Below are 20,002 nucleotides of genomic sequence, written 5' to 3'. Positions count from 1 at the left end.
GATGTTTTTCCATGTCACACTAGGGGACCCTGATGTTCCTCCGTGTCACACCTGGGGACCCTGATGTTCCTCAGTGTCACACCTGGGGACCCTGATGTTCCTCAGTGTCACACCTGGGGACCCTGATGTTCCTCAGTGTCACACCTGGGGACCCTGATGTTCCTCAGTGTCACACCCGGGGACCCCAAATCCTCATGGCACACCTGGTGACCCTGAACCCCTGTTACACGCGGTGGATCCTGGTGGAGGGAAAAGCAGCAGTCAGAGAGCTCCGCACGTCCTTCATCACCAACCTCCTCAGACTATTCTGGTGCCTCGTCGCTTCTGCCCCAGTAAAGGTTCCACCCTCCAGTGCCAAGCTCTGGCTCAGGTTCAGCTCTCCTCCGCTCCCTGCTTAATACTGGCCCAGGGAAATAAACGGCTGCCCACCAGCTCAGTGCAGATAGTCACTACCTGCCCGGGGTTAAGGCCGCTCAGCACCAGCCGAAGAGGATCATCATGCAGGCAGCACTCTGGGGGGGCTCCCTTCTTGCCTTTTAGGGCCCCTCCAACAGTGGTGGATAGCCAGGGCTTGGTAGTTCCGCCACTGCTCAAGACACCTGGCATCTTCCGCTGTCCCTTCTCCACCCCCCCGACCTCCGTCCCTCGCCTCGGCTCACAATAATCATTCATGGTGGAGAATTCATGATGGAGAGAGAGTGCCGACTCCTGGCTGCGCCCCTAGGTGGCAATGCGCCCTAGGCGGCTGCCTAGTTTGCCTAGTGGAAGCACCGGCCCTGAATGTGAATCAACTAATATTTAAGTTAGAATGACAGGTTTATGTAAAACCTAATGGGGGAACTGTAATGGCATGGGCATCTAACTTTTAAGGATGCCTAGTGGAAAGTGATGCAAAGAGCTTTTCACTCTCTTGGCCGCACTTAAGCAAGGGATATGTGTGTCAGGAATTCTTATGGAAGATGCAGTCATTTCATTTTTGTTTGCTCTGTATGGGACATACTGCAGGCAAAGCTGAGGCGGGTAGTAAACACCTCTCTACCCATACCCACAGATGAGATCCAGTGCAGTAGAAGGACAGGCCATAAGACTTTTGCTTAATGCACGTATATATAGGTAGCAATAGCCAATGATATTTTGGTGACTGCTGACTGCACAATTAAACAGAGATCCAGCATAGTATGGCAACCTGCACTGACCAAGAAACCAGATCCTATTGGCACCTGTATCCATCATACAGAATAATTATCTTTATTGGAAACACTGCTAAGGGCCGACATATGAAGTCATGGCTAGGAATCGTAACTACAGGATAAAAGTGCATTAGCAGTACTGGAAATAAAACAAGTTTGTTAAATACATGAAATGGCCAAAGTAATTACTGACAGAATGTTCATTTACACACTTTCCGAAGTCTTACACAACAACTATGGTGTATGACCGTATTATTAGAAGCAATACAATTCATTTTCTAACATACAATTTTTCAGGGCAAGCTTTCGGTGTATGTCCCCTTCATCAAGGTACGGCTTGGACCTTAACCACTTGCCGACCGCTCACATTGATACTACTGCGGCAAAGTGGTTAGTTATCGTACAGCGACATAGACCTACGTTGCTGGACTCCTCCCCTCGTGGGCGGCGCGCGCGCTGCCGGAGGCTCACTCCCGCTGTATTCAGTCACAGCGGGAGTCAGGCCAGGGGTGGAGAGGCGGTGATCACCACCGCTCTTCCACGATCGCTGGGGATCAAGTGTGGAGATCTGCCCGCTTGTGTAAACAAAGCGGGCGGATCTCCTAAGTGACAAACAGTGACAGATTGCAGGATTCAGCATAGCTGAACCTGCGATCTGTCCCTGTGTCACACAATCCCCTCCCCCCACACACGTTACTAAGCACCAGGCATAAATTAACCCCTTGATCACCAATAAAGTTAACACCTTCCCTGCCAGTGTCATTATTACAGTAACAGTGCATATTTATAGCACTGATTACTGTAGTAATGTCACTGGTACCCCCAAAAGTGTAAAAAATGTCAGTCAAGGGTCCGATCTGTCCGCCCCAATGTCGCAGTCACGCAAAAAAAAAAAAAAGAAAATCGCAGATCGCCGCCATTACTAGTTAAAAAAAAAAAACATAAATTTCCCGTAGTTAGTAGCTGCAATAACTTTTGCGCAAACCAATCAAAATACGCTTATTGCGATTTTTTTTACCAAAAATATGTAGCAGAAAACAAATTGGCCTAAAATGTTAAAAAAGTTTGATTTTTACATTTTTTTGGGGGAATTTCATATAAAAAAAATGTGAAAAATATAATTTTTTCAAAATTGTTGCTCTTTTTTTGTATATAGCGCAAAAAGTAAAAATGGCACAGGTGATCAAATACCACCAAAAGAAAGCTCTATTTGTGGGGAAAAAAAGGATATCAACTTAATTTGGGTACATCATTGCACGACCGTGCAATTGTCCATTAAAGTAACGCAGTGTCGAATCGCAAAATATGGCCTGGTCAGGAATGGGGTAAAATCTTCCGGTCTTAAAGCGGTTAAAAATACGCTCATTGAGAATTATTTTGTCAAAGACATGTAGCTAAATACATTTTGGCCTAAATATATGACAAAAATTGAATATATTGGATATTTTTTAACTGTCAAAGTAGAAAAATATTGTTATGTTTTCAAAATTGTCGCATTTTTTTATTAATATCGTAAAAAATAAAAAGCGCAGAGGTGATCAAATACCACCAAAAGAAAGCTCTGTTTGTGGGGAAAAAAGGACGTAAATTTTGTTTGGGTACGGCATTGCATGACCGCGCAATTGTCAGTTAAAGTCGCACAGTGCCGAATAGCAAAAAGTGGCCTGGACGTAAGACAGCAAAATCCTCCAGTACCAAGTGGTTAATGAAGGGGACATACCCCGAAAGCTTGTATGTTAGTGCAAATAAAAAACATATCACTGATAGTACTCAATTTATCTCTAAATGAATATAAAAAGAGATATAAACACATATTGTAAGCTGGCATTTAAGCAGAAAAAGTTACTCCAGGTAAAATAAGACAACGCAAAGGAATGGAAGAATGGTTAGGGCCCAGATTGTTAGTGCAGAAGTTGAGGATAGTGATGTAATGGCTTGTACATACATACCCTGCACAGGATGATAGAGCTTATGTGAACTTTCCAGGCTGCACCAAAACACACTCCCCTATCCTCCTCCTCCTCCTCCTCTCCTGTGTTCAGACACACAAAGAGGAGCTCGCTACATGCACTACTGCCTCTGTTCAGTACAGCACTGAGCCCCACTGTTACAGGAAGGTCACTCGCTCCTCAATAAACAGTTAAAGGGAGATGCATCCAGCATTGGAGAAAGACGCTTGTCTGCAAGCAGCCGCAGAAATACAGAGCCATGGGAGCAGCCATAATATGTGCCTGTGCAAATGTGTGTGTGTGTGTCTGCTGCTCTGCTGCATTGTCAGTGCTGCCACCTAGTGTCTGGGGATGTGCGTACAACAATTCATACAAATGTTCATTTGCTTTTAAGGTTACAGATTAAAGGCATAGTCCACCTTTTGGAAAAATTTAATAAATGCACCAACAATTATGCACTAAATGAATTGTGTATTATCGTAAATGTTTGCATTGCTGCAGCGATCAGTGAATCATATGACATGCGATGCACAGGCTTTTGCATTGCTTACCCCAAGCCCCAGAGCCATATGGGGGTACTGACCTTCTATTATGGGCTGGAGGTATTAACTTCCCTAGCGGTCTGATTATGTCCAGATTTCTGTGCTAAAAGCGTGACATTATTTTGCATGGAAATCTGTACATTTTAACCACTTAAGCCCCGGAAGATTTTACCCCCTTCCTGACCAGGGGTTTTTTTTTTGCGATTTTTTACTGCGTGACTTTAACGGACAATTGCGCGGTCGTGCAACGCTGTACCCAAACGAAATTTACGTCCTTTCTTTTGGTGGTATTTGATCACCTGTGCGATTTTTAATTTTTGCGCTATAAACAAAAAGGGGCGTTTATTTTGAAAAAATAACAATATTTTTAACATTTTTTTATATGAAATTCCCCCCCCCCAAAAAATGTAAAAATCAAATTTTTTTTAAATTTTTGGCCAATTTGTTTTCTGCTACATATGTTTGGTAAAAAAAAAGTCACAATAAGTGTATTTTGATTGGTTTGCACAAAAGTTATTGGCGGCGATCTGCGATTTTTTTTGCGGGACTGCGACATTGCGGCGGACAGATCGGACCCCTGACTGACATTTTTGACACTTTTGGGGGTACCAGTGACATTACTGCAGTAATCAGTGCTATAAATATGCACTGTTACTGTAAAAATGACACTGGCAGGGAAGGGGTTAACTTTATTGGGGAAGGAGGGGTTATGTGTGTCCCTAGGGGCGTGCTTTTTACTGTGATTGGACATGGCTACTGGTGTAGGAACAGTGATTAACGGTCCTACATAGTAGAACTGTATAATCACCATTCCTACACAGGAGAGAATGACAGGCGGCTTTGTTTACATCAACCGCCTGCCTTTCTCCCTCTGCACCGACGATCGCCGAGTGACCAGCTGACTGCCGACGTATATAGTCGTGCGGCGGTCGGCAACCGGTTAAAACTCACCTTCCCCTGCGATTCCCCGCTGTCCTCCTGCTGTGTGCTTGGCCGTTGCCGGCACCTGTCTTCCGGTTCTCTTCCCTACGAGCGTTGCGATGCAGGGGGGAGGAACCGACGGCAATTTATAAAATGTAAATAAACTAAATGACAGGATACAAAGCTGTGATCCTAACGGATTACACTGTATCATGCCATTTCACCACAGGATTTCACCTGGTGACTTTTCCAGTGCCCTGCCTCTGCTTTTCCAGTTCTTTGTGCGGAGAAAATAGAGAAAGACCATGGTGTCCAAAAAGCATTCCTTTTGCGCAAAGGCGCTTTTAAAGGCACTGGAAAACAGCGACAGTGAAACAGAAAAGACTGAATTCAGAGAGTAGTGGTTAATGATTCTTACTCTAAATGGTCTAAGTTTATTAGTGGTGTACCCCAAGGTTCAGTGGTGGACCCTTACTTTTTAATATCTTTATAAATGATATAGGGTCTGGGATTAAAATTACCATTTCAGTCTTTGCAGATGAGACCAAGCTATGCAGTGGAATAACTTCCTTACAGGATGTCTCCAATTTACAAGCTGACCTTAAAGCGGAGTTCCGGCCACCAAAAAAAAATTTCAGTGAACATACCCCCGGGACAGTCAGGGCTAGTACATTCCACAATGGATAGCCTCTGATCTGTCCCGGTTCGCACTTACCTGCAAGAAGAAATACTCACTTATAAAATTTCTTCTCCAGCGTTGCCATCTCAGGTGTGGGCAGCTTGAAGCCAGAGCGATCCTCTTCTGCGTCCTCTTCCGTCCTCTTCGGTCCCATGATGCACTGCGCCAGCCATGATCCCTGCACAGCTTCTGGGCATGCCCAGAAGCTCTTTAGCAAGGTATGACGCGCCTGAACCAGAACTGACGTTGTGCCGGTGCAGGCGCATTGATTCCTGGGAGTGATGACGTTCAGCTCCCAGGAATCATTGCAAAGCGGAAGTGACGGCGCGGGCCGCGGCCGCCGAGGGAGGAAGTGGAAGAAAGGTGAGTATATTTTTCTGCAATTACATGGTAAGTAAAAAAAAATAAAAAATCGTAATTATCCATTTCTGTTTCAGGTGACCTATAGAAAGCGGATGGCCCAAAATCGACTATGTCGATTTTGGGGCCGGAACTCCACTTTAATGTCTAATTGGGCGACTATGTGACAAATGAGGTTGTATGTAGATAAATGTAAAGTTATGCACGTGGGGGCTAAGAATATGCATGCATCATATATACCAGGTGGAGTAGAACTGGGGGAATCAATGGTGGAGAAGGATCTGGGTGTTTTGGTATATCATAAGCTTAATAATAGGTATAAGTAACAATATAATAGAGGTATAGACTCCAGAGAGAGATATCACTTTATCCCTGTACAAATTATTTGCAATACCTCACCTAGAGTATGCAGTTTAGTTTTGGGCACCAGTTCTCAAAAATAGATATTGGGGAACTGGAGAAAGTGCAGAGAAGGGCAACCAAACTGATAAGAGGCATGAAGGAGCTCAGCTATGAAGAAACATTAGAGGAACTGCATTTATTTTCTCTTGAGAAGAGGAGATTAAGGGGGGATATGATCAACATGTACAGGCATACCCCACTTTTAACCACTTAAGCCCCGGAAGATTTTACCCCCATTCCGACCAGGGGTTTTTTTGTGATTTTTTGACTGCGTGAATTTAACAGACAATTGCGCGGTCGTGTCACGCTGTACCTAAACGAACTTGACGTCCTTTTTTTCCCCACAAACAGAGCTTTCTTTTGGTGGTATTTGATCACCTGTGCAATTTTTACTTTTTGCGCTATAAACAAAAAAAGAGCGTAAATTTTGTAAAAATAACAATATTTTTCACATTTTTTTATATGAAATTCCCCCCCAAAAAAATGTAAAAATCAAAATTTTTTAACATTTTTGGCCAATTTGTTTTCTGCTACATATGTTTGGTAAAAAAAGTCGCAAAAAGCGTATTTTGATTGGTTTGTGCAAAAGTTATTGCGTTTACTAAGGGAAAGATTTCTGTAATTTTTGGTGTTTTTTTTTTTAACGCGTAATGGCGGCGATCTGCGATTTTTTTTGCGGTACTGCGACATTGCGGCGGACAGATCGGACCCTCTACTGACATTTTTGACACTTTTGGGGTTACCAGTGACATTACTGCAGTAATCAGTGCTATACATATACAAGTGTGTCCCTAGGGGCGTGCTTTCTACTGTGATTGGCTGTGGCTACTAGTGTAGGAACAGTGATCAGCGGTCCTACATAGTAGAACCGTCTGATCACTGTTTCTACACAGGGGAGAATGACAGGCGGCTTGTTTACATCAGCCGCCTGACCTTCTCCCTCTGTACCGAAGATCGGCGAGTGACCGGCGGACATCAGGTCACACGCACTAACTTCCCTGTGAACGAGCAGCGGCGGGCGCGCGCCTCCGCGGGCGCGCGCTCGCCCGTTATTGGTTCACAAGGAAGTGACAGGCAAGTGACGTACCGATACGTCACTCTGCCTGGCCGGGGCTGACCGCCGCAGTATATAGTCGTGCGGCGGTCGGTAACCGGTTAAGTACACAATGGGACCAGAGCATGTATGTAAAACGAAAATGTACTTAAAGTGAAGCAATACCTTTTTTCATTTCTCAATGCATGTAAATACACTAGCTCCATAGGAAATCTTGGTCAGCTTGACATGGCATTGCTCCCAAACCATGTGACAAGGACACCAAGCTTGGGGAGCATGTTAAGGGGATCCAGGACTATGACATAGTAGATTACCTAGGCAAGCTGGCCAGCCACAAACAGTTTTATGTTTGTTCAGATATGTTGTAGTCCTGGGTCCCCTCTCGGTGCTCCCTAAGTTTGGTATCCCTGTCACTTATGGTTTGGGAGCAGTGCCATGTCAAGCTGACCAAGATTTCCTATAGACGCCAATGTTAAAAACCGGGAGTAGTGCCATGCCAAGCTGAACAAGCTGTGTCCTTACTCGCGAGTGTACTTAAAGCGTGGTATGCCTATATAAATGCATAAGTGGACCATATAGTGAACTTGAAGTTCAATCATCACAGAGGACAAGGTGGGCACTCTTTAAGCCTATGCCTGGAAGGAAAAGAGATTTAATGTCCAAATAAGGGAAAGTTTCTTTACAGTAAGAGCTGTGAAAATGTGGAATAGACTGGCTCTGGCCAGCTCAGTAGATTGCTTTAACTGGATTCTTTCCTAAATGTACATAATATAACTGGATAGTAACATTTATAGGTAAAGTTGATATATATATATATAAATATATATATATATATATATATATATATATATATATATATATATATATATACTGTATATATATATATATATATTGGATTGTATATATATTTTTTCCCCTTTGAAAGGTTGAACTAGATGGACTTGTGCCTTTTTTTTTTCATCCTATGTAACTCTGTAACGTTTTCTTTGTAAATGTAAAGGGGAATATTTCAAATCTGTCAGCTTTTCATTTCTGTCTGTGACACCATTGGGGAAATTGTCTTCACTTTGTCCCTGTAAAATCAATACAAGAAATGAGAACTAATGACGCTGGGAAAAGAAGGAACAGAAAGCATTAGAAGTATTGTCAAATCATTCCTTACTTTAGTTGTATTTGTTTACTATCGCCTAATTTTCTGGCAGGATGTAAGGTAAAACTCCTTTAAAGAAGAATTCCAGGTATGGATATTTTATACAGTTACATTGGTCCAGCTTAGACCAATGTAACTATGCACATGCCATACCTGGTTAATGCCCCTGGAAGCTGGAAATCACTGAAGTAGCTCAGCTTACTTCCAGGTTCCAAGCCAAGCAGCTGCACTGCTGCATTCTAAACACAGGAGGTTTCCAGGTTGGCAAGGGCACCATCCAGAGAATGTTTTGTATTCCAATTGTATTGGATTAGGTGGAGAGTGTGACATCCCCACTTCACCTCTCCAATTCGTCCAATCAGAGAATGCATTCCTGTGTTCATAATGCAGCAGGGCAGCCGCTTGGCACGGGACCCAGGAACAGTATGTATAAAATATCCATACATGGAATGCTTTAATTTTTGTACTTGGTATTTATAAGTGTACTTTTCTGGTGAGTGTTGTAGTTGTCCTTTAATTCATCAATGCCACTTGGCAATTTTAACCACTTAAGCCCCGGAGGATTTTCCTGCTCAAAGACCAGGGCCTATTTTGTGATTCGGCACTGCGTGAATTTAACGGACAATTGTGCGGTCGTGCGACGCTGTACCCAAATGAAATTGACGTCCTTTTTTTCCCACAAACAGAGCTTTCTTATGGTGGTATTTGATCACCTGTGTGATTTTTATTTTTTGCGCTATAAACAAAAAAAGAGCATAAATTTTGAAAAAATAACAATATGTTTCAAATTTTTTTATATGAAATTCCCCCCAAAAAATGTAAAAATCAAAATGTTTTAACATTTTAGGCCAATTTGTTTTCTGCTACATATTTTTGGTAAAAAATATTGCAATAAGCGTATTTTGATTGGTTTGCGCAAAAGTTATTGCGTTTACTAACTAAGGGAAAGATTTATGTAATTTGTATTGCTTTTTTTTTTTAACTAGTAATGGCGGCGATCTGCGATTTTCTTTTGCGGGACTGCGACATTGCGGTGGACAGATTGGACTCCCGACTAACATTTTTGACACTTTTGGTGGTACCAGTGACATTACTACAGTAATCAGTGCTATACATATGCACTGTTACTGTAAAAATGACACTGGCAGGGAAGGGGTTAACTTTATTAGTGATCAAGGGGTTAAGTGTGTCCCTAGGGGCGTGATTATAACTGTAAATGGGCGTGGCTTGTGATGTAACAACAGAGACATACGATCCTACATAGCAGGATCGTGTAGTCTCTGAAGTTACACCAGGGAGAATGACAGGCGGCTTTGTTTACATTAGCCGCCTGCCTTTCTCCCTCTCCAGCGGGAGATGGCTGGTGGACATCGGAGCCGCCGGTCACTCGCACGGGGATGTGCGGGAACGAGCGGGAGCGCGCGCTCGCCCCCTAGAGGCTCCTGGGCGAGCGATGTAGCCCTACGTCGATTTGCCCAGGAGAGCCAGACTGCCGCAGTAAATAGTCGTGCGGCAGTCAGCAAGTGGTTAATAAGATTACAAAGGGAATATGGTACCCATATGAGTTTTATATGGAATAATTCAATAAAGTTTTATTGCGTTTTTCAGATAGTAAAATACCAATAGAAACAAGGTGACAGAGATTGTGCTACATGTGAAGAGATGACACAGAGCATGTTAATATAACAAAATTGTCTGATAATTGTCACAAAAAGTACTGTATGTGCTGCATTCGTATACATGGTACAAAAATCTAACAATATAAACGTTACAGAAAAACAGAAGTTTAATGAGATAAGTTAGATAGAAAAAGCAACACATGAACAATGTCACAATACTTAGAAAAAAAAAACTGTTTGTTTGCTCAGAAAATGGAGAGATAAATCAGTGTTTCTCAACTTTTTTCACTCAAGCCACCCTTTAAAATTATGGAAAATCTCTAGGCACCCTCCAAAATTCTGGACAGCCTTGAGGCACCCCATTCTAAAATGTAAAAACTATTCTAAAAGTTTTGCCTAATGTTGCAACATCAATACAGGATGGACACCCAACATTAGAGGTGATTTATTCTTCCAAAGCAAAGACACCTTTGCAAACTGGTACTGACTAGTATTCCAATGTTTCTCTTCTCCTTCAGTTTTTCTCCCTCACTTAGCTAATGATACCCCAAAGTTGATGGAGAGTGGCAGGAGAGAGTCAAACAAGGATGATATGCAGACAACTGACATCCTCCTTATCAACTGAGGATGTCATTAGGCGTTAGGAGGTTGGCAGCTAGAAGGTTGTAATGGTGCACAATGAAAACCTGAGGCTTTGTGTAACTAAAAGGTAGGTTTCATCCACCCATTGGCTTGTACACAATTTTTGGGCAATTTTTAGGCATTTTGCCAAGGCAACCCTGAAGAAACCTCAAGGAGCCCCAGCTGATGGGTTTTGTGTTTCACTGGGTTGTAGAAATGAGGGCAAACACATGTTGAGATTAAAGCTGGCCATACAGTATACAAAATTATTGTTTAATTTATTTTAGGTGTACCTTCAACTATGTAGTGCAAGGGCCTACCTGATTGCATACAAATTGAAAGAGTTAAAGGGATTGTAAAGGCAGAAGGTTTTTCATCTTAATGCATTCTATGCATTAAAGCGGTAGTATCCTGCTTTTTTCGACTTTTAACTACAGGTAAGCCTATAATAAGGCTTACCTGTAGGTACAATTAATATCTCCTAAACCTACACGGTTTAGGAGATATTTGCTTTGCATGCAGCCGCTGACGCGTGCGGCGCATGCGCTCTGAAGGTCCGGGGGGACCTTCAGAATTCCTTGCCGGGAATTGCCGGAAAATGACTTCCGCGCTTTTGCGGGATTGACGTCATCGCAGCTCCGGGCAATCACAGCGCCGGAGCCGCTGAACCTGGAAGAGACGCCGAGGAATCATGTCAGCACCCACAGCGGTGTCCGGGGGTCCGTGTCGGAGCTTCGTTCTAAGGTAAGTGTTTCATAATGAGCTAGTATGCGATGCATACTAGCTCATTATGCCTTTGTCTTGCAGGGTTTTTTTTTTTTTGTATGAGTTTACTACCGCTTTAAGATTTAAAAAACCTTCTGTGTGCAGCAGCCCCCCTCAGGCCCCCTAATACTTACCTGAGCCCATCTTTATCCAGCAATGTTGCAGGAGTTTCTCGGTCCAGGACTCCCCTCCTCAATGTCTGTGACAGCAGCACAGCGAGATTGACTCCCGCTGCTGTCAATGAAAGACAGTCAGCCAAGCAGGAGAGAAAGGAGGCGGGGCCGGGTCGTGGCTCTGTGTCTAAATGGAGACAGGGAGCTGTGACTTGGCTCGGGTGCCCCATAGCAAGCTGCTTGTTGTGGGGGCAGTCAACAAGAGGGAGGGGCCAGAAGCAGAGTATAGGGACCCGAGAAGAAGAGGCCACTTTGTGCAAAACCAACTGCACAGAGCAGGTAAGCATTACATGCTGCTGCTGATCACAGCTCTCACTCCCAGCTGGGTCGTGAATTGCATAGTTACATAGTTAGTCAGGTTGAAGAAAGACACAAGTCCATCTGGCTCAACCAATAAAAAGCAACAGTAAAGAAACCCCAACTATACAATCCCATATACACAATCCTATACCCACAGTTGATGCAGATAATGGCAAAAACCCCAGCAAAGCATGATCCGATTTGCTACAGCAGGGGAAAAAATCCCTTCCTGTTCCCCCAAGTGGCAAACAGATATTCCCTGGATCAACTTTACCTATGAATATTAGTACCCATTTATATTATGTACACCCAGGAAAGAATCCAGACCTTTTTTAAAGCAATCTAGTGACCTGGCCAGAACCACCTCTGGAGGGAGTCTATTCCACAGCTCTTACGGTGAAGAAACCATTCCATATTTGGAGATGAAATCTGTTTCCTCTAGACGTAAAGAGTGCCCCCTAGTTTTCTGTGTTTACCTTAAAGTGAATAACTCAACACCAAGTTCACTATATGGACCCTTTATGTATTTATACATGTTTATCATACCCCCCCCCCCTTAATCTCCTCTTCTCAAGAGAGAATAAATTCAGTTCCTCTAATCTTTTCTCATAGCTGAGCTCCTCCATGCCTCTTATCAGTTTGGTTGCCCTTCTCTGCACTTTCTCCAGTTCCCCGATATCCTTTTTAAGAACTGGTGCCCAAAACTGAACTGCATATTCCAGATGAGGTCTTACTAATGATTTATACAGGGGCAAAATTATATCTCTCTCTCTCTGGAGTCCATGCCTCTGTTAATAGAAGAAAGGACTTTGCTTGCTACCATGATCTACTATAATCTACCAGGATACCCCGATTCTTTTCCACTATGGATTCCCCCAGTTCTACTCCACCTAGTATGTATGATGCATGCATATTCTTAGCCCCCAAGTGCATAACTTTACATTTATCAACATGATACCTCATTTGCCACATAGTTGCCCAATGAAACAGTGCAATGAGGTCGGCTTGTAAGTTGGAGACATCCTGTAAGGGAGTTTTTCCACTGCAAAGCATGGTGTCATCTGCAAAGACTGAAATTGTACTTTTAATCCCATCCCCTATATCATTTATAAAGATATTTAAAAGTAAGGGTCCCAACACTGAATCCTGGGGTACACCACTGATAACTTTAGACAATTCAGTGTAAGAATCATTAACCACTACTCTCTGAATTCTAACTTTGAGCCAATTTTCTATCCATTTACAAACCGATCTTTCCAAGACAGTAGACTTTACCTTACACATTAGCGTGTGTGGGGAACTGTGTCAAACGCTTTTGCAAAATCCAAGTATACTACATCCACAGCCACCCCTCTGTCCAAGGTTTTACTGACCTCCTCATAAAAAGAAATCAGTTTGTTTGACAACTTCTGTCTTTCATGAATCCATGCTGTTTGTTGCTTAAAATATTTTTTTTCCAGCAAGAACTCATCTATTAAATTACAGAGCTCAATTCTTTTAGGATGTGTGGGTGGACGCCATCTGGTCCAGGCACTTTATCCACCTTTATTCTGTCTAAATATTTCTGGACCATATCACTTTTGAGGCGTAATGTCACGTGCGTGCCCAGCCCTCCTGCTGCTCGCAGCTCCTGGCTCCCACTCCAGACTGGGCCATGAGTTGAGGTATGACTTCACTTGCGCGCCCTGCCCCCCTGCTGCTTGTGGCTCCTGGCTCCCGGCTCTTACTCCTTGCGAGATATGCTACCTTGTAGCTTCTGCCCTCTGCAGCTTGCCACCTGTGCCAACTCCTGCCATCAAGGTATGTAGGGCACATTATTTGTTAAGGGGATCCCTGAGGGGCATATTTTGTTAAGGGGCACTCCGATGGGCACAATTTATGCGAAGGGGGCACTGTGATAGGTACACATGATATAAAGGAGCACTGTGATGGGCACATAAAATAAGCCCATCAGAGTGCCCCTTGACATAAAATGTCCCCATCAGCATGCCCCTAATTTTATGTTAAGGGTCACCCTGATGGGCACAATTTATGGTAAAGGGCACTCTGATGGTCACAATTTATGTTAAGGGGGCACACTGATGGGGACATCTGATGTAAAGGAGCACTGTGATGGGCCCATTTTGTTGTGCCAATCAGAGTGCCCCTTAACATAAATTGTGCCCATCAGCATGCCCCTTATTTTCTGTTAAGGGGCATGCTAATGGGCACATTTTATTTTAAGGGAAACTCTGATGGGCACAATTTATATTAAGGGGGCACTGTGATGTGGACTCATGATGTTACGGAGCACTGGGATGGGCACATTTTGTCGTGCCCATCAGAGTGCCCCTAACATAAATCGTGCCCATCAGAGTTCCCCTTAACATAAAATGTGCCCATCAGCATGCCCCTTATTTTATGTTAAGAGTCACGCTGATGGGTGAATTTTATGTTAAGGGGGCACACTGATGGGGACACCTAATGTAAAGGAGCACATTTTGTTGTGCCCCCTGAGTGTCCCCTAACACAAAATGTGCCTATCAGCATGCCCCTTATTTTATGTTGAGGGGCACTCTGATGGGCAGTCTTTATGTTAAGGGGCACACTGATGGGCACATTTTATGTTAGAGGCACGCTGATGGGCACATTATATGTTAAGGGGCACAATTGTTGTTAAGGGGCACTCTGATGTAAGAGGCCGGTCTGATGGGAATGCCTGATGTAAGGTGGCACTGTGATGGGGACACCTGATGTAAAGGAGAACTGTGATGGGGACACCTGATGTTAAAGAGAACTGTGATGGAGACACTTGATGTAAAGGAACACTGTGATGAGCACATTTTGTTGTGCCCATCAGAGTGTCCCTTAAAATAAATTGTGCCTATCAGAGTGCCCCCTAACACAAAATGTGCCCATCAGCATGCCCCTTAATTTATGTTAAGGGGGCGTGCTGATGGGCATATTTTATGTTAAGGGGCATGCTGATGGGCACGACAACAATCATCAACAATATCAGTCATAGCACTGAATTGAGATTCAGACCTCAGCCCAAAGATAATTTCAGCAACTGGACCTCCTTGAATTTTAATTCAATACCCCTGCTCTAAAGGAAAATTGTACAAGAAAATTTTATAATGTATGGCCAGTCTCAGAGCTTCAGGAGATTTGAATATCAGATGAAGTTCCCTGAAAGTGAGAGGAAGGGGGCGGTTAGGAGACATAATGATAGTCCCCAGAAGTCTTAGATACTAATAGGACTTTTTACTTGAGACAAGCACCTAAAGAAAGCACGCCAATATTAACTAATAAACAAAATAAATCAAATCATATCATATGCAAAACCTAGGAGATTGTTAAACCCGAACTGCCAGAGAGTGAGAATGGAGACTAGAATATTCCTTTTTTTGGCATTTGGATGTACAGGTCTCTAGAGGATCATGAGAAGTGTAGTTTTACAACAGCTGGACAACCACATGTTGCTCTTTTGTTCCTATGTGTGGGACTATATAAAGCAATTTTCTTTTTTTTACCATTTTCACACTGTGAAGTCTTTAGAAGGCTTCTACCAATGGGTAATAATATAATAGGTATTTACTATAGCCAATTTTCAGATTATGCAGCTATAGTCCTCTGTTGTCTACATCAGTAAATCAGCCCTAAGAAATGCACTGAAGCACGTTGGATTATGTAGACAGGAAGGGGGTTGTAAGAGGCTGCAGGAGAGCAGCAATTTAGAGATGCAACAAGGATGAGAATAGGTGAAAACATGCTTTAGCATTCATTTAGGGCCTATTCACACTTGTGGCAATGCATGCAAAACAGGCATGATAACACTCTTTGCTGCAATGTATCTGTGCACTCTGGTACCATTCATTGTGAAAGGCATTACAATTCACTATACAGTACAGTGCAATGGAGAACACGCCGCAGTGTAACATAAAACACATACCATGCATTTTTTTGTACTGCTTTGCTAAAAAAATAAAAACATTTTGTAATATGTTGTGTTGTGCTGGCAGCCCATTCCTATGGTTGAGTTTACTAAAGGCAAGCAGACTGTGCACTTTGTAAGTGCAGTTGTTCTAGAACTTAGTAAAGAAGATGAAGTTTCACTTTACAAAGAACATCCAATCACATGCAAGGAAAAAAAAGAACATTATTTTTACTTGCACATGATTGGATGATGGACATTGGCAGAGCTTTCCCTCATTCAATAAGCTCTGGAGCAACTACACTTGCAAAGTGCACAGTCTGTGTACCTTTAGTAAATCAACCCCATAATATGCATTGCAAAGGATTGCTATAGTGTGAATCTAGTATTTGGTCCCTTTCACACATACGGACCGTTTGTCCGTTTTTCATCCATCCGTTGACGGATGAAAAACGGACATCAATGCATTCCTATGGGAAAACAGAGGACAACGGATGATCATCAGTTTACATCCGTTTTCATCCGCTTCCGTCAATATCCGTTTTTTTGAACGGATGAATGCCCTATTTTTCTTCCGTTAAAAAAACAGATCAGATGAAAAACAGATGTAAACAAACAAACAGTCCATTTTTCATCCGTTTTTGCATTGGTAGTGGATGTAAAAAAAAATGAATGAAAAAAGGATGAAAAACGGACGAAAAATGGACGAAAAATGGATGAGAAACGGATATAAAATGGATGAAAAACTGATCCATTTTGACGTGACTGAACTGATGAAATGAACGGTCCATATGTGTGAAAGGGGCCTTAGAGTTCACATCCTCTATAAAGAAAAGGAGAATAAATGAAGAAAAAATGATCTAGCAAGGCTAAAAATATCACTGAAATCACTAATGTGACACAAAAAACATCTTGGTATACTGAACAAATATTTACCTTACTTTTTTTCTTTTTTAGAAACTCTCACTTTGTCAACATATATATGTATGCAACAAATATGCAACAAATATTTAACTATATAAATATTATTTAACATAATATATGATTATGATTATTATAAGATTATGCCAATCTATAAACTAAGAAGACACTATTTTCTAAAAAAAAAAAAAAAAAAAAATACAATTTTATGTGAACAAGATGCTGACCTCTGCCAAGCAAAATACATTTTCGCAGATCTAGCAGGAGGAGCTAGGTGCATCATCCTTAACAACAAATAAGTAATAACCAATGCAGTAAACTCTTCAAACAAAGCCGTAGTTATTATGACTATAAGCACAATCACAATACAAACTCTTCAGAAAAGCAGTTACTATTGATAGTGCATCTGCAGTGGCTAAATAGACAGAAGATGGGGTGCTCCGATCTGAGGTCTGGGGAACAGGGACAGTCCAGGATCACCCAGGACAGCCTGCAGGACAATGTTCAAAATCACGGGGCTGTCCGGTAAACTTGGCAACTATGCTTTGCAGATATATCTCTTTAGCGCACCAATATTTTATGATCATTTTAATACCATTATTTGGACCTTGGTTACAGCTTACACATCACATAATCAGCGCACCTTTCACCATTTTTCAACTACGCTTTGCAGGCAGCTCTTGCAAATTGCATTTCATGTATGAATTCTGTGAAGTGTTTTTGTAAAATAAAGATTTTTTTACTAATGTATAAAATATGATATAAATATTGTTTGTATATTTAAATACAATCACCAAAAACTACTATACTTTATATATACTATATTTGTACGGGGAGATGATGACTTATCCCAAAAGATATCTTGAGTAAATAAAAGTAACTGGCATCACATTAAAAAAAAAAATCTCAAGTGTAATACTAATAAATGTTAAAAGTCGTCAGCAGTTTTAATTAAAAAAAAAATAAATAAATTATAGGCTTTCCTAATTCTGAGTAAGTACGGTAGGCAGGTCTCTGTAAGAAATGCAATGGAAGGCTGCACTGTACTAACAGCAGCTGAGCAGATCTCTAAGCAGTAACTGCCTTACAGTGGCTTTGTTAAAATGCCCAATCATGTCCCTAATGCCTCGTTTCCACTGAGTGGTACGGTACGGTACGGTACAGTTCGGTTCAGTACGGTACGGTTCGGTACGGTACACCTTGCGTTTCCACTGCCAATAGTACCCTTTCATGATAGGCGTGGTGTAGCAGGAAAGCTGTGATAGACGATTCTCTGTCAACCAATCAAAGTTCTGCAGAGTGTAGCTCCACCCTATTGGTACGGTACTAATGTGCTTGGTACCCCAACGAAAGGGTCCCAAAAAGTGGTACGGTACGGTTTGGAATTAGGGTACCATTCACAATGGAAACGGCATAAATAGCGTACCGTACCGAACCGTACCAGAAAGCTCAGTGGAAATGAGCCATTAGTGGGGAGACCCTTACTGATCAGCAGGAAGCCAGGCATGTATTTTCATTCTGAAAATGGAAAACCGCTTTCAAGTTCAGCCATAATAAAGCTGCTGTTTCAGTTCCATGTGGATGCGGAATCCCACACTGGCTTCTCATGTCTCGAGAATTCCAGTGATGAGATGTCTACCCTTGTTGCTCTTTGTTTCACCTTGCTCCCCACCATGGGGTCTTCTCTTATTTAGAAAATTTAGAAAAAAAACTCCAGAATGCATCATTCTGACCTCCTGCAAATTCAGCACTGGATGAGCAAACTGGAACTCAGATCTCTACCCAAAACAAGGATCGAAGATTCAAATGTGACATGCATTGAAAAATGAAATATTAGTCTTAAAGTACAATGACCCTTTGAGTTTTATTAGATTGTTTTTAAAATATAACTCAGGGGGACACATCTGAGCCTGCTTGACCCACGTCCTGACAGCTGCCAAACAATCCATAGCACAAGCTTGGCTATATGACTTCCTCTCGATAACACCAGTAAAAAATAGGTTCCAAAGAACCTTTGTTAATGAAAGACTAACGGCGAGACTGATGGACAAAACGTCCAAATTCCATTGGGTGTTGGGACCCCACAGTCACACACTTTATACCAGCAGTTTTTGACCACTAGCTAGTTGACCTGTGATGTCTGCTTTTGACTTGGCTACTTACACGAGACATGGGGTGTCCACCTGTCCCCCCCTCCTTCTCCCACCTCCCTTTCTTTTTCTCCCTTTTTCTTTCACATCCTTTTAATCAGTCCTAGTGGTGAGATATATATTATAATTGATTAACTGATATTCGAACCATATGTTGATAATTTAAAGTATATTAGCGACTCCTGCTATCCACTGTGCAGCAAGTTGCTCCTATTAGACTATATATATATATATATATATATATATATATTAAATTATATATTTTTTTTACACATTTTGTAGTTCTTGTTAATAAATGCAGTTATGTAACACAGCTAGTCTAATAAGCTAAATTCCTGCAATGCCTACATCACAAACAAGGTGACATGAGGTAGGATGTAACGGTTTTGCCTCGAAGGCTTTGATTAAACTGGAAGCTGACCTCAATATGGCGAGAGAGATTTGTCTCTAACAGCCTGGGGCCCACAGATGACATTTGGAATAACCTACTGCTGCGTGTTATCAAAGCAAGGAGTCAATAAGAAATTAACAGACTTCAGAAATTCCTCAAGTAACAGAATTTAGCTGTGAAGGCCATTTCCTCTAAACAGCTGGAATCAAAGGCAGCCTTACAAGTAGCGAAGGCAGTAAAGCTAGGGTCTTCATGGCTCAGAAAGGGTGGCAAGAAGAACAAGGCCTGAAGCCATGTACTTCCTTCGCCCTGTGACGGGTCGACAAGGGAGCTCTAACGCAAGGTGACAGAGCCTGAGAGAGCAGAGAAATAGGGCGGTGTGGAAGAGGTTGCCTAACATTGTGCACTCACAATAGATTATCCAAAGATCACTGACATAGCACATCAGCTGTGACATTTGCTAGAGGATAGTGCAGCAATGTGAGGCCTCAACAAAAGAATGCTTTACTCATCTGTTTTAATCATTTCATGCTAATGGCTAATTAAAGGTCATCTTACACAATAAAGGTAACTATTGTGAGGGCTAAACCGATATCCTACAAAATAAATTCTACCAATTCCCATGCAAGTGGTGCTGTCACTGAGGTTCTAATATTTGTTATGCACTTAGAATTTATCAAAATGATGTGTAGTATGATACACCACTAACACTAAAAAGCACCATCTATTTCGTGCTTTCTACATCACTAAAGAGTTCTGCATAAAATAATTTGGGGAATTAAAAACGTGGTGTGGTCCTGGACGCTGGGGATCAGTGTTAAAATTCTGAACCCATATAGAACTTTGACCTTTTCCTCTGCGCTCCAACCTCTATGGGTTAGAATTGTCCTTGTGCAATAATG

General features: G+C 42.1%; 2 protein-coding genes across 5 annotated transcripts in view; both read right to left on the bottom strand.

Moving 5' to 3' along the window:
* Nucleotides 1–3,430, bottom strand: part of LOC309566375 (uncharacterized protein C17orf113) — a 30,055-nt gene extending 26,625 nt beyond the window's left edge. For all 3 annotated transcript variants that reach the window (XM_082271502.1, XM_082271503.1, XM_082271504.1), the window contains exon 1: nucleotides 3,140–3,430. The gene's annotated coding sequence lies outside the window, so the exon portion shown is untranslated. The remainder of the gene's footprint in view (nucleotides 1–3,139) is intronic.
* The window catches only part of ZNF385C (zinc finger protein 385C), a 330,357-nt gene that overhangs the window by 157,163 nt on the left and 153,192 nt on the right, over nucleotides 1–20,002 (bottom strand). The gene's annotated exons all lie outside the window — the stretch shown is intronic.

This window comes from Pelophylax lessonae (genome assembly GCF_965119305.1).
Source record: "Pelophylax lessonae genome assembly, chromosome: 11".
In the NCBI taxonomy this organism is placed as follows: Eukaryota; Metazoa; Chordata; class Amphibia; order Anura; family Ranidae; genus Pelophylax; species Pelophylax lessonae.
Note: the sequence above shows the minus strand (reverse complement) of the source record. Positions and strands in the feature narration are given on the sequence as shown.